Source organism: Meles meles, chromosome 10 (genome assembly GCF_922984935.1).
Source record: "Meles meles chromosome 10, mMelMel3.1 paternal haplotype, whole genome shotgun sequence".
NCBI lineage: Eukaryota > Metazoa > Chordata > Mammalia > Carnivora > Mustelidae > Meles > Meles meles.
Window position 1 is genome coordinate 64,199,252 of NC_060075.1, and position 16,147 is coordinate 64,215,398.

Consider the following 16,147-nt stretch of genomic DNA (forward strand, 5'->3'; position numbering starts at 1 on the left):
TAATTTTAAGGATTTATTATGCAGTACATATTATGCCCATCATGTTATATACAGTGCCTTGCACTGGATTATACCATGTATCAGTCAGGACATGTTAGTTAATACTATGAAACAAATATCCCTGAAATATCAGTGGCTTGAAACAGCAAAATTTCTTTCTGGCCCACATTGTGCAGCCAGGAGGGACCAGCTGGCACTGACAGAATACTGTGTCAACACTTGCTTCCACCATCTCCAAAACAGGGGGAAGATTGTGGCAATTTGTGCATTGGTGTATAAAAACTTCTGTCCAGAAAACATACCTATCACTTCCACTCACATTTTATTGGCAAGCAAGTTACTGACTCCAAGTGTGCCCAGAAGAAAATCCATAATATTATTAACAGTCCTAATTACAATACCTTACAAAATATTAGAGCCTCAAGAGACTTTGGAGATTATTTTGTAATAACCTGTCATTTTATAAATATGGAATGAAGACCTAGAGAGATGAAATTCACACAGCGATCAATGGTAGAGCCAGAGAAAAGTGTCTGCATCCTGCTATGGGACTTTTACATTTAAGTACTCATGTTATTGTAGGAAATTTGTCTTTATGTGTAGGCTATACATAGATAAGGCAGCATTTGTCATGGGGGCTGTTTTGTGGGTTTATGTAGTTCAAAGAGAGTTTGACTATATGTTTTAGTATGGTTCTGTTCTGTCCAGATATTTACCTATGAGATTATCTAAAAAAGTCTTTGAAGTTCTTAAAATGACAACAAAGAAGTAGTTTAAGGTAAGTGTACTACCCAATAGCTAATATAGTAAGTTTAAACTACAATGATAGCAAAATGTACTGCCATTTACTATGTACCAGGCACCACGTTAACATTTAATAGGTACTAGTCATTTACTCCTTGGAGCAGCCTTTTAAGGTATATACTACTATTTTCACCATTTGACAGAGAACTGAGGAACCAAGAATTAAATAACATGTCCAAGGCCATGCAGCTATTAAGTAGTAGGCCTAAGATTTTAAGTTGAACATTGTGGCTAAAATCTGCGCTCTTATTCTCTGCCATCCTACACCACTACACTATATGCGAGGACTTCATTGATCTGTTAATCTAAGTATGAAATAAATACACACAATAATTTACAGTTAATTTACAGATCCTTCAGTCACATATGGTTAAAGGAAATTTCCCTGGGCTACCTAGGCTATTTCATTCTATCCATTGTACCTTTTAAGTTTCTTGAGGGCAGAGATTAGGCCAATATCCAGCAGCATGCCACCAATGTAATTAATGCCTAATAAATATTTCTGGAGGGAATGAATGAATGAATTCAAGTTCTCCATTGTTTCTGACTTATCACTGCTACTCATAACATCTAAACTAGAAAGTCTTTTTATTAGAAAGTTTTAAAAAAATGTTAGTATACATTCCAAAAGAAAAGTACATGTTGTTGGGCTCATGCTCAGTCCTCATTCCTGACATCACAATCAATTTCTTCATTAGCTTATTTATTCTCTTCAAGGGAGCTTTCAGTGTTGGTTAATTTCACTTTCTCATCTCCAATTCACTCTTGAACCTGACTCAATCTGGCACTCATACTCACCACTGGATTTAAATAGCTTATTTAAAAATCTATTTGTTTATTTATTATTTATTTTAGTGCGGGGTGGGGTGGGGCAGAGGGAGAAGGAGAGAATCTCAAGCAGACTCCCTGCTGAGCACGGAGCCAGATGCAGAGTCCCACACAGGGCTTGAAATCAAGAGTTGGATACTCAACCAACTGTGCCACCTCGGCACCCTGTTAAATAGCTCTTTTTAAAAGAACTAAAAGCCTCCATTTGGCTGAATGCAATTAATTAGCATCCTTTTCAACACTCTTCAAATCTTCTTCTTGAAACTTTGCTTATTTTGGCCTCTGGAATCTCACTTTCTCCACTTTCTTTCTACCTCACTTCTCTTTGTTAGATACTTCTCATCTCCCATCCCCAAGGCTCTATCCTGAGACATCGCTTCCCTGTCTGCATTCCCTTTAGAGGTGATATCATAGCTTTAACTTGATGTCTTGGCTTTAACTTTCCTTTATAAGCTAGGAATTCCCATATTTATATCATCAGTTCAGACCTTCTCTCTAAATTCCATACCATATAACTACCTACTCAATATCTTCTTATATTCATTTAATAGGAATCTCAAAAATAATACCCATAAAAATTATTCCTTCCTATCCCTCATAAAATTCCTCATAAAATCTTCCTTAAGTTAGTAAATGCAAACTTTATCTCTCTGTGGTTCAGACCAAAAACTTTGGAAGCATCCTTGACACCTCTTTTTTTCTTATACCAATATCCAATCTATTAGCAATTCTGTCAGCTCTACCTCCAAAAGTATATTCAGAATCCAACCACTTCTTAATACCTTGCCCAAAACTTCTCTGGTTTAATCCATTATTTCTTTTCCTGAACCACTAGTTTCCCAACATGGCTCCTTCTCTCCCCATCACTTTCTACAATCTATTCTCTGCACAGCATTCCAAATGATCCTTTTAAAACACAAGTTATATCATGTCACTCTTCTAATTGAAATTCTCTAGTGCCTTCCCATCTCAGAATTAAAATTCAAAGTCTTTATTGTGCTTTATAAGACTCTACATGATTAGGCATCTGCCTCCTCTACTTTCCCCCTTGCTGTTTCCAGAATAAACCAAGCATATTCCTGCTATCTATTTGAAACTCTCCATCACACATTTACCCCTTACTCGTATAAAATTCTCTAAAAGGTATATAAAATATCACTTCATTACTCTCCACTTCCTTACACTTTTTTCCTTCTTAGCATTTATTACCCCCTGAAAATAGTATGTATATTTTTATTTCATATCTCTCTTCCTCCTAGAAGTTTATAAGTTCCATAAGAGCAAGGACATTTTTGTTTGTTTGTTTCATTACCATTACATCCCATGTCCTCAAACACTGCTCAGAATATATAGGGATTTGGTAAATATTGGTTGAATTAACTAATCCAATACAGAAGCACTGGAGTAGCAAGGGAGTGAGATTATTGCATTTCATAGGATGGTCATCTTGTCCTTTGCAATAGAGCACTTGTCATGAGAATTCACATAAGACCCAAATATTCTCTCATCTGGGATCATATTAGAAAATCCCCCCCCAAATTTATCCTCCCTTAGACCTTTGTGTTACCAAACTTTGAATTTTTCTGTTTCTCAGACCCTGATCATTTAGCCAATCTTTGTCATTACACATGAGTCATACAATTCTTTTTTTTTTTAAGATTTTATTTATTCATTATTTGACAGAGAGAGAGATCACAAGTAGGCAGAGAGGCAGGCAGAGAGAGAGGGGGAAGCAGGCTCCCTGCTCCGCTGGGAGCCCGATATAGGGCTCCATCCCAGGACCCTGAGATCGTAACCTGAGCCAAAGGCAGAGGCTTAATCCACTAAGCCACCCACGCGTCCCGAGTCATACAATTTTTTTATCTCAAAATTTCTTCTGCCAGACAAAGAGGACAATGTGATATATTTGTAATTAAGCCCACCTAGAGAATTTTCTTTTCCAATGCCCTCTAGGAACACTATACATCATGCAGCATCATCTGTAATTAAGATTTGAATCTTCTGGGCGCCTGGGTGGCTCAGTGGTTTAAGCCTCTGCCTTCGGCTCAGGTCATGATCTCAGGGTCCTGGGATCAAGCCCCGCATCGGGCTCTCTGCTCAGTGGGGAGCCTGTTTCTCCCTCTCTCTCTGCCTGCCTCTCTGCCTACTTGTGGCCTCTCTGCCTACTTGTGACCTCTCTCTCTGTCAAATAAAATAAATAAAATATTAAAAAAAAAAAAAGATTTGAATCTTCTCCTCAATATCATCATCATCCCCAGGTGGCCATGAATGTAGGTTCACAAAGGCAGAACAGTAAGGAGTAGGATGTTGAGAGTTTAAACTACCTACTCAGGCAACTTTTTTGTGCCTTCAGGATCTGCTGGCTTGCCATTCAATTTGATGATGGGGTACTGCTGTGCACCCACAACTTAATGGCTAGGCATATATGACAGCACCCATCTATGAGGCACAACTTGGGTCACTTCATTCCTTGATTCTATGGTATCTACTGAGCTAGTTGCAAATAAGAGCTACTTCTTTTCTTTTTTTTTTCCCTCAAGATTTTATTTATTTGACAGAGAGAGAGATCACAGCAGGCAGGCAGAGAGAGAGGGGGAAGCAGGCTCCCCAGTGAGCAGAAAGCCCGATGTGGGGCTTGATCCCAGGACCCTGAGACCATGACCTAAGCCGAAGGCAGAGGTTAACCCTCTGAGCCACCCAGGTGCCCCTAAGAGCTACTTCTTAACGTGACTACAGTTACTTGCACAAAGGGAACTATTTGGCTCCTTCTCTTATGGTATCTTGTCTTGGAGCTTGACTTGTTTTCACTCAACTTCCCAATCTGCCACAGACAATTTTTTTCATCACAGTATCTGCTACTTCATTAAAGTAGAGTGGCATGACTACTGGACCAGTTTGAGAGCTCTTCTCTCATTCTGAAAACCTTCAGCTTCACATAACATATGTAGATGTAAAAAGCATTACCTCTAAAGCAAACACACACACACACACACATTCAAAGATTTTTACCCCTTTCTTAGTGATAATGGGCTCACTGAATAACTATTTGTTTTTCACTTTGAAGAAAAAAATCCTAATATTCTTCAAAGAGGTGACAAGATGCTGTATTGTCAAGATCTTTACCCTCCTCTTCAGGTCAGATGTCTTACCAAAGCTTCTAGAATTTCTTCCACTTCCCTTTCTCCTCATATTATCAAGATGTGACAAATGTAATAAACCAACATGACATTCAGTGGGACAGTGATACAGCCACATTTCCTTTATACAAAACTGTAGCATAAAGCTGGACAATTGATTGGACCCTGGGGCAAAACAGTAAGAGTGTACTATTTTCCCTGCCAGGTAACAACAAACGGGTTCTGTTATTTTTTATTTACTGGATAAAGACAGAAAATATTCACCAGTTTATTAGCTACATAACAGATTAAATGGGCTGTAGTAATTTTCTTGACTTAGGAGACCTCATCAAGAAAAGTAACCATAATTGAATTCACTACTTGATTAAGCTTATAATAATCTACCATCATTTTCCAAGATACATCTGTCTTCTACATTAATCTAACTGGGGATGTGATAAGAATCATCAATCTTCATCTTTCAAGCCTTTAGTAGGGAGTAGTGACACTAATATCTACAGTTTCTCCAGAGATACAGGGTTGATTTTGATTTCCTCTTTTGGAAAAGAATAGAAATTTCAGATGCTTCCACTTGGCCATTTCTACCACAATGGGATTCATACCAATTGTTTTCAACCCAGAGAAAAATTGTGATTCAAAAAGTGTATTTATATTTTCTTTCTGTTTTTCTCCTTACTCTCAACCATATAGATTTAATGCTGCATTTCTAATACCTCCTATAATCAAAGTTTAAGATGTTAGTGTCATTTGCCCTTTGAAATACATCATGTCTACATGAAAAAGGAAGATCATAAGCTCCAAACAGAACCAAATAGATTTCTAATTATAAACCCATTATCTGCTTAAACACATGTGATTGCCCACATTAACTTTCCTAAGCCTCAGTTTTCTCATCTATATAGGGTGTAAGTCTAAAGATTTATGAGGCAAAATCACTGAGTATAGGCATTTATAATAACCACAGACAGGGTTGTAAAGCACACACTGATCTTTTTGCCTAAAATATTCCAATTCTAATTTTCCTTTGGATTTTTCTGGGGGAAAACACTGTTTCTTTTCTCTGCTTAGGTGAAATTTCCTCTTATGTATATTCCCTTAACACCAATTCTCTCTCCTTTCTACCATTTGTCTCGGTTGTTATTTTATATTCATTTTTATATTTACTTGAGGATTATCTGTCTTTACCAATGCTCTCTATGCCCTGTGAGGGAAAGCCACGTCCACTTTAGCTCATCTTTGTAGTCTTTATGGTAAGCATAGGGGTTGACTATTACAGGAACTTAAAAATTAGTTGAATGGGGTACCTGCCCAGCTGAGTTGGTAGACTATGCAACTCCTGATCTCAGGGTCATGAGTTCTAGCCCTACGTTGGGCAGAGAGATTACTTAAAAAAAAAAAAAAATTAGTTGAATGAATGAATGAATGAATATCACAAAAGAACAACTAATTAGCACTTAGGATGGGTAATATATACTTCATGCTTTATATACATTACACATATAACCCAAACATCCTTCATATTTCATTATAAATTTGAGATTTATAATTTTGTGAATTTTATAGATTTTATAAAGGTAAGATTTAGAGAAGGCTCTCTGCTGAAATTTATCCATTTTTTTCATTGGTCTGCATATTCTCTCTCTTCCCATAATATCTTGGTCACACAAAAATCTCAAGAACTGATATAATTTCTCTGCAATTTCAAGACCTCCAATGCAACACAGCTGATTTGGGAACTCCAGTCTCCATGAGCTTTCATATGAAAGCTAGTTTAAGTACCTCTATCATGGACAGATAGACAGAGACTCTATTCTGTAGTTCAAGAGAGAGACCCAAATATGTATATTTTTATAAAATATCTCAGGTGGTGCTGATGCTAATGCAAAGACTATGCATAAATCACTTCAGAAATTTTGAAACCTGGGAGTTAGGGAAGTAAACAGGTGGTAGGTTTGGAATATTTAGTGGCAGATCACAGATAATGTCAAAGGAAAGTCTTAGGGAAGAGAAATTCTTACTCTTGGAAGGCAGCTATGCTCACCACTATACCACCAACGCGAGAAATTCTTACTCTTGGGATCTAAACTCCAGTATTCTAAAATGTCTAAGTGTTCTAGGTGGTAAGAGATTGTTAACTAGTACTATGATAGGCAAAGAAACCATTAACACTGATAACTTAAAAAATACATCCTGGAGGGGCGCCTGGGTGGCTTAGTGGGTTAAAGCCTCTGCCTTCGGCTCAGGTCATGATCTCAGGGTCCTGGGATCGAGCCCCGCATTGGGCTCTCCGCTCAGCGGGGAGCCTGCTTCCTCCTCTCTCTCTGCCTGCCTCTCTGCCTGCTTGTGATCTCTCTCTCTCTGTCAAATAAATAAATAAAATCTTAAAAAAAAATACATCCTGGAAAACTGACATCATAGGCTGAGATATCTTGATTTTTTTTAATTAAAGAACCACTAAAATTATTTATGTAAACTATTTTACATTTATGTCTAATTTCCATGCAGCCTAACAACATCTGTGTATCCTCCTAAATGTATGTCATAGAGCTTCTGTATAATTGAAACAGAGATCTCTGTGAATCTCAGTCTTTTTAGGTTACTTCCCTAAAACTACAGATATTTGTTTTGGTTTTCAGAGAGAGAGAGCATGCAGGAGAGGGGCAAAAGGAGAGGGAGGAGAATCTTAAGCAGGCTCTGTGCCCTGTGTAGAGCCCTACAAGGGGCTTGATGAGATCATGACCTGAGCTGAAATCAACAGCTGGATGCTCAACTGACTGAGTCACCCAGACACCCCTAAAACTATAGACATTTGATCATAACTCTAAAACAAATAGTAAAAATCTAGTATTTATTTGTTTCTTTGTTTAGGGTGATTGCTTTTGGAATTGTCCTATAGCTTACTGGAAAAAAAAGATGTATATACTTTCTAGAGGGAAATCTGGCATCTCTGAGAATGACAACTGAGATTTTAGAGACAGACACAAAATGTTCTGTGCTCTTCTAAACATTCCACTTCATATCTTTGGGCAGTGGACAAAAAAGCCTTATATGCATCCCTGAGGCACACTCTGAATGTTAACATAGGACTTCATGTATAAGAACGGGCACGTCATTCTATGAGTTAAATGATAACCCTGCCTTTGTCATGGAGATTATTATTTATCTTTAAAATATTTGCCCAGATCTTTATGAAGAACCAATAGAATTTTCCACTTACACATTCAACTCATGTATCCCCTTTATATAATTCACTTGGTTCTCAAATATTGACATTTAGTCAATACAATGAAATTGAACAAATTGAGCTAAAAATAAATTATCAAACCAAAAATACTTTAACCCTATCTTACAGATTTCAAGTTTCAGACAACTCTTCTTTAAAATAATATAGATATTATATAGAATATATATGTATAAGAATACGTAATTAAGCCTCTGAAATCAGATCGACCACAGTTCAAATATCAGATTAGCCATTTACTAGCTATGTGATCATTGGTCAAGTTTCTGAACTCCTGAAAGACTCAGCCCATTCATCAGTAAAATGGGAATATCTACTGCATGGGTTTGATGCAAAAATTAAATGAAAGTATGTATTGAGGAGTACATTAAAATGGAACTGGTGAAGGTAGATACCAAGAATTATTACTTTTGGGGGACACTCAGCTAGCTCAGTAGGTGGACAGCATTGACTCTTAATCTCAAGATTGTGAGTTCAAGCCCCATGTTGAGTGTGGAGCCCACTTAAAAAATAATAATAATAAAGAAATATTAAATAAAATGTTACTTCTATATTTAAAAAAAGGAATTTTTGCTTTTTATTATTACTAGTCATCATTGATAATAAAAAACTTCTGAGAATAATCATAATAATGATGATCATGAGGATATGAAATGAAGGACCAGCAGACCTTTCAAAACCTCAAATATGTAAGTACTTTAGATTGTGGCCACAGTTGTTTATAAACTCTGACTCTTGCCTTTTGGACTCTGATAGACGCTTTTCTTTCTTAGCCCAGTTGTTTAAAAATATTTAAGAATTGGGGGTTAACGTACCTGTTGAACAAAATGACAAAGGTTCCTTTGGTTTCTAGTTTTCAAGTTTCATGCTTGTTTTGATGTTTTTTTGAAGAAGGGAACTGTTGTGATGCTCCGATGGTAGCAACACTTTTACCACATGCCCCATTAGTCAGCTCTCTTGATGTGAAAAGCTGAACTGGTCCACACAGCTGTCATTTTAGCATTCTCACCTGTGAAAAGAAAAATTAAAGAAAGATGGAAACTTGCTATTTTTCTGCTTCAAAAAATAAAACAAGGCCAATAAAACTGTCATCAGGTCACTTTTCTCACAAAAGCACTGGCTGATGTCCCAAAGCAAATTGAATTGTGGAAAATGTCCCCATTGATTTTTGCAGGACAAAGCAAGATAACTGGGGACAAAGCAGGCCATGAGTTGAAAATAGGAAGGAAACTAAAATGTAAATGAGCACTCATGAACTCACATCAATGTTGCCTTGCTTTATCTGATGAACAAAGAAAAACAATGGGAACTGATTTAACTGTTAAATATTTACCTAAAGGTTGATTAACATAAAAGTATTTAATTTGGGGGGCACCTGGGTGGCTCAGTGGGTTAAAGCCTCTGCCTTCGGCTCAGGTCATGATCCCAGGGTTCTGGGATCGAGCCCCACGTCTGGCTCTCTGCTCTGCAGGGAGCCTGCTTCCTCCTCTCTCTCTGCCTGCCTCTCTGCCTAGTTGTGATTTCTGTCAAATAAATAAAAATATTAAAAAAAAAAAGTATTTAATTTGGAACACTGAAGTTGAGATGAGGTATGCCTAACTTCCATGGATGTTAACTTTGCACTTAGAATTATGTACAGATAAATGACCAAGGAAATATTCTGTCAGCCTGAGTTGCAACATTAGAAACTACTCACAAAGAGGGACTATGTTTCAAGTAACTCAATTTGCATTACTTTGGATCTAAGTGGAGATCATAATTTGATTCACATTCTAATGGAGAACAGGAAAGAAAGAGCAAATATCAGTACTAAATACAATTACATTTTATATATATAAATATATATATAAATGATATGTACATATCATTTATTTATTTTTTTGACACAGAGATCACAAGTAGGCAGAGGCAAGTAGATTGGAGGGGTGGGGTGGGGGCTGGTAGCAGGCTCCCTGCTGAGCAGAGAGCCTGACGCCGGGCTCAATCTCAAAACCCTGAGATCATGACCTGAGCTGAAGGCAGAGGCTTAACCCACTGAGCCACCCAGGTGCCCCCACATTTTATTTCATTAAACCTTTTTACTTTGGCAAGATGACACTACAGAGAATAGTGTTATAAAACCTCTATCCTCTGGGCCCTTGACTGGCTCAGTTGGTGGAGCATGGGACTCTTAACCTTAGGGTCTTGAGTTCTGGGCATAAAGCTTACTTAATTAATGAAAAATGTTAAAAACAAATAAATTAATTAATTAAACTTTCTCCTCAAGCATTAATACTTCAAAGACTGAGAAAGACATTATATAATTAAATAAATAATGAAATCATTTGCGGGACTAAAAAAGGATTAAGAGTTATTTGCTTTCTGGGTGGCTCAGAGGGTTAAGCCTCTGCCTTCGGCTCAGGTCATGATCTCAGGGTCCTAGGATGGAGCCCCACATCGGGCTTATTGCTCGGCAGGTAGTCTGCTTCCCTGTCTCTCTCTCTCTGCCTGCTAGTGATCTCTCTCTCTCTGTCAAATAAATAAAATCTTTAAAGAAAAAATGAATTATTTGCTTTCTTCCTTGGAGCATCTCTTCACTAGCTTTTATTAGATGAAAAATGCTTTTGAGTGAAATTCCTAATGGAGAGTTCTTATGTTTATATTGTTCTAATTTTTTACACTCAGATAAGATTCAAATTACAGAAACATCCTATTAGGGGTTTCCTTTTATTTATTTTTTTTTATTTTTTTTTCCCATTTTATTTATTTTTTCAGCGTAACAGTATTCATTCTTTTTGCACAACACCCAGTGCTCCATGCAAAACGTGCCCTCCCTATTACCCACCACCTGTTCCCCCAACCTCCCACCCCTGACCCTTCAAAACCCTCAGGTTGCCCAAACCTCCCACCCCTGACCCTTCAAAACCCTCAGGTTGTTTTTCAGAGTCCATAGTCTCTTATGGTTCGCCTCCCCTCCCCAATGTCCATAGCCCGCTCCCCCTCTCCCAATCCCACCTCCCCCCAGCAACCCCCAGTTTGTTTTGTGAGATTAAGAGAGCAACATGGGGGGGTAGGGGGATAGGAGAAGAATAAATGAAACAAGATGGGATTGGGAGGGAGACAAACCATAAAGGGGTTTCCTTTTAAAGAAAAATAAGAAGGTGGCCAGAAATTCTAAGGTCAGCTGGAAGTTAAAAACTGCAATAAATTGTAATTAGAAAATACAGGGTAAATTTATATGAGTAACAAAGAGAATAATTTTTCCTGAAACTTGACATAGCCCTCCACCAAAGTATTATTTTTTGATTATCAGTAAAGGATACTAAATAAACCAGATCATAATTTAAAATAATTTTTGTGGGAAATGTAATAGATCTAATCGTGAAACATAAAGAGACTTATAAATGGAAAAATTTATAAAATGAGGAAGTAGTCATCTTATCAGAAAGGGCAATGTAGTTTCATAAAAATAGTTAATTAAGATAATAGGGGAAGGGTAGCAAAATATGCCACATTAGCATAAATAAAATTTTAGCCTGAGTGCAATTGAGAAAGAATATAAACACAAAAAAAGCTCTTGGCCCTTCTCCATTTGCCTAAAAGTAGGACATAAATTTGCAAAGTTGTTCCCCCCAACCTCTTCTACCAGGAAGGACACAATTTAATCACCAGTGACAACTCTAGACCATTATCAGCCCAGAGATGCACTAGAGGAATCTACATATCAATCTTTACTTACTAGACTTTATTGCCCATTAGTTCCCCCATACATTACCTTCCCACAATTTGCCACCCCAGAAACTCAAAGTCTCTCTCCTTTGTCCTATCACTTCTCTAAATATTTATTGTTCTATTAAGATACTGCATAAGCCCAAGTTTTAACCACCCCTTTCGGTATTCATCATTGAGTACTCCCATGTATATGTGCAATGCACAGGTTAATAAGCTTCTCTTTGTTTTTCTCTTGTTAATCTGTCTTCTGTCAGTCTACTTTGCAGGGCCCTAGGTGAAGAACCTCAAATGGATAGAGGAAAAAGAAGACTTTTCCTCGCCTACATAGGGACTCAGCAAATTATTTCAATAAGTATCTTAAATTATAAGAAGACTTAAATTGTAGAAATAAAAGCAGGTATGATCACTCCACTCATTCATGACAATGTGGCTGGTGAACCACGTAAGATAAGGTGCCATATACTTAGCAGAACACCATGTGAATTACAAGCTCCTGTCTGGGAGATACCAGTGAGCTATGGCACGGTAGGGGGAAAACACAAAGATGTTGTGCTCTAGCCTCCATTCCCTGAGAAACATCCAAAGTCCGCCCGATATGCCAAGGCTATTGTCTGGCCAAAGCTCCAGGATAACCAATAGGCCTCTGTCACAGGAAGACAGGGTAAGTCTGTGCAGTTGTCCTGAAGTGGCAGCCTACCATGAACTACCTCTATGATTGCCACAGTCCTGTGGGATCTAGGAATGCAAGCTCCCCTGGCCACCAGACCCAGGCTATCAAGGGCATTCCCTGGGAGGGGGCGGGGGTGGCAGCAACAAAGACCAGGATACCAGACATGCATAAAAACTCCCCTCTGGGGAACCCTCCTGCACTGTTCGTGGGAATGCAAGCTGGTGCAATCACTCTGGAAAACAGCATGGAGGTTCCTCAAAAAGTTGAAAATAGAGCTACCCTATGACCCAGCAATTGCACTACTGGGTATTTACCCTAAAGATACAAACATAGTGATCGAAGGGGCACATGCACCCAATTGTTTATAGCAGCAATGTCCACAATAGCCAAACTATGGAAAGAACCTAGATGTCCATCAACAGATGAATGGATAAAGAAGATGTGGTATATATATACGATGGAATACTATGCAGCCATCAAAAGAAATGAAATCTTGCCATTTGCAATGATGTGGATGGAACCAGAGGGTATTAGGCTTAGCGAAATAAGTCAATCAGAGAAAGACAACTATCATATGATCTCCCTGATATGAGGAAGTGGAAATGCAACATGGGGGGTTTGGGGAGTAGGAAAAGAATAAATGAAACAAGATGGGATTGGGAGGGAGACAAACCATAAGAGACTCTTAATGTTACAAAAGAAACTGAGGGTTGCTAGGAGGAAGGGGGTTGGGAGAGGGTGATGGGGTTATGGACATTGGGGAGGGTATGTGCTATGGTGAGTGCTGCGAAGTGTGAAACCTGGTGATTCACAGACCTGTACCCTGGGGCTAATAATACATTATATGTTTATTAAAAAATTAAAAAACAACAACAAGAACAACAAAAACTCCCCTCTGGGAAACACTGGCAGACTGGAGTACAGCAGCAAGATAGCATGAAGATAGCACCCACCCTCCGAGGGCTCTGGAAATGATTGCAGGTGGCCCTTACAAACCTGCCCTTCAAGCTGCAGCATTATATAATGAGGAGCTAATAGGCCTCTTTCACAGAAAAACTGACCTTCCGGGTCTGTTGCCTGTTGGTGGACCCTGGAGATGGTAGCCATTTAAGAACTCTGTCTCTCTCCTAGGACGCAGGGGCGCAAGCCCTACTGACCAGTAGCCCGGCGATGTAGAGGTCGCCCCAGCAGAAGTCACAAAACCTGTGGCAGCAGACACGTAACAGTGGCCCTCCAGGAGATACTGACGCTCCGGAGAAGAGTGGAGGGAGGGAACAAAGACGGCAACCACTTGAGCTGAGAGATGGCGCCTGCTGGGTGATGAGCACTTTAAAAAGGAAAAAACAAAACAAAGTTCGCTGGGTGGCTCAGTGGATTAAGCCGCTGCCTTCGGCTCAGGTCATGATCTCAGGGTCCTGGGATCGAGCCCCGCGTCGGGCTCTCTGCTCAGCAGGGAGCCTGCTTCCCTCTCACTCTCTCTGCCTGCCTCTCTGCCTACTTGTGATCTCTCTCTGTGAAATAAATAAATAAAATCTTTAAAAAAAAAAAAAAAAAAAAAAAAAAAAAAAAAAAAAAAAGAAAGAAAAGATATGGTATCTGCCAGCTAAAGTAAGACAGAAGACAGAGAGATGGTATCTGCCAGGAAAGGAAAAAAAAAAAGGTAAGAAAAAAAGCATAGGGTGGGGGGAGAAGAAGAAGAAAAAAAAGACTGAAACTTAAAAAAAAAAAAAAGAAGAATAAAAGAAAAGAAAGAAAGAAAAAGAAAAGAAAAAAGATGGCGGCCCACAGTGGCAGCAAGCCGTGAGGAGAGCACAGAGGAGGAGCTCCCCCGTCTCCGTCCCAGCAGACACGCCTAGTGTGTGTTAAAGGAGATGCGTCAAGAGAACGGACCTCTCTCCCACACGAAATCCCGGAGCCCTCGAGGGGCTGCTTCTGCGCTGGGACCTGCAAAGGGTGAGTCCGTGGGCACGAGCCCTGTAAGAGTTCTTTCTCAGATCTCTGTACTCTTGTGGATCTTGCGCACAGGAGCCTCATCGGCTTCCAGAGCGCGGTGGTTTTCAAGGTTCCTGTCTCAGGCTCAGGTCCAAAACGTGGGGGGGCGCCCGTTGTGGGGTCTGAAGCCCCGGCTCCTCTGGGAGAAGCTCTGGGTTGCGAGCTCCCTCCCAGCCGGCACTGCGCCAGGGGTGGGGCTTACTGCCAGGCTGATAGGGTCCCTGTGCCTCCTACCCAGGTTACTAGGGACCGTCAGCGTTTTGTTGTTGATGTTTTCCAGAGGCAGTTGTTCCAAATGTAGTGTAGATTTGGTATCTTTGTGGGAGGTGAATTCACCTCTTACATCGCCAGAAAAGACATGTGTGTGAGCAGTGTATTTTAAAATTACCCCTAAAACACAAATGTGTTAAACCATTAAGACCTACTGTAAATGAGGCCCAAGAGTGCAAGAGCACCTCACTCTGAGGGTCCCAAACTGGTCTCAACAAAAGCCAAACGCAGAGAGACGCGTGGTGGTGAAACAGGAAAGGATTTATTTCAGTGTGGCCAATATTCGGAAGACAGCTGACTAACATCTCAAAGAACAGTCTCCAAAGCGCTGGAAATACTTCTAGATTTATATAAGGAAAACGTGGAGTAAAGGTCAGTGGGTAGGAGCAGGTGGGCAGTAAAGGTCAGGCTGATGATTGTTTTAGGGTCAGTCACTTGGGGTCTTACTGGTGTTAGGCCAGTCCCTATTGCTTGAGGGAGAAGTTTTGATTTCGAAAAAGGGATGCTTGGCCTGCAGGATCTTTTGCCTGAGTTAAAACAGAAGCTGAAAAGAACTTAATCACAGAGTGCAGAGGGCGGGGTGGGGGTGTGTGGTCTGTGTGGCTCAGTGGGTTAAGTGCCTGTCTTCTGCTCTGCTTGATCCTGGGATCCTGAGACTGATACCTAGTGGGGGGCAGGGGGCTGCTTCTTCCTCTTCCTCTGACCCATCCTCCCACCCCTTACCCTCCTCCCTGCTCCCCAACCCTCCCGACCGCAGTCCTGCTCTCTTTCTCTGGCTCTGCTGTCTCTCTCTTTCACAAATAAGTAAAATCTTAAAAGAAAAAAAAAAAAGTACAGACCAAAATGGGGGTAGTTGAAGTCCTCTTTCAATACCAGTATCTACTGTAGGCCAGAGACTTTCCTAGGCACTACAGGTACAGCAGGAACAAACCCATGAACCAATGGAATTTACATTGTAAAAGGGAAAGAGTGGATAAACATATTTTCAAGTAATGGCAGATACATGTTTCAAGGGGAAATAAAACAAGGTCATAGGAAAGAGAGTGCTGGGGTATTATTTTCCATGGGGAGACCAGAGCTTTCGTCTCTGAGTAGAATATTTGAAAAGTAGGCATTTGAAAAGAAAATTGAATGCAGAAGACTGAAACTGAGGGAGGAAAAACCAGGGAAGAGGCTGTAGGCATGGCCCGGGTAGAAAAAGCCAGGATCATTGCAGGTTCATTGTCATGAGCACAGAGAAGACTTCGAGAGAAGTTCACAGTGTAGCAAAAAAAAAAAAATAAATAAATAAAAAAAAATTATTTAAAACTGCCATTCGACGGGCACCTGGGTGGCTCAGTGGGTTAAGCCTCTGCCTTCAGCTCAGGTCATGAACTCAGGTCCTGGGATCGAGCCCCATATCGGGCTCTCTGCTCAGCAAGGGAGCCTGCTTCCCCCCGACCTCTGCCTGCCTCTCTGCCTACTTCTGATCTCCATCTGTCAAATAAATAAATA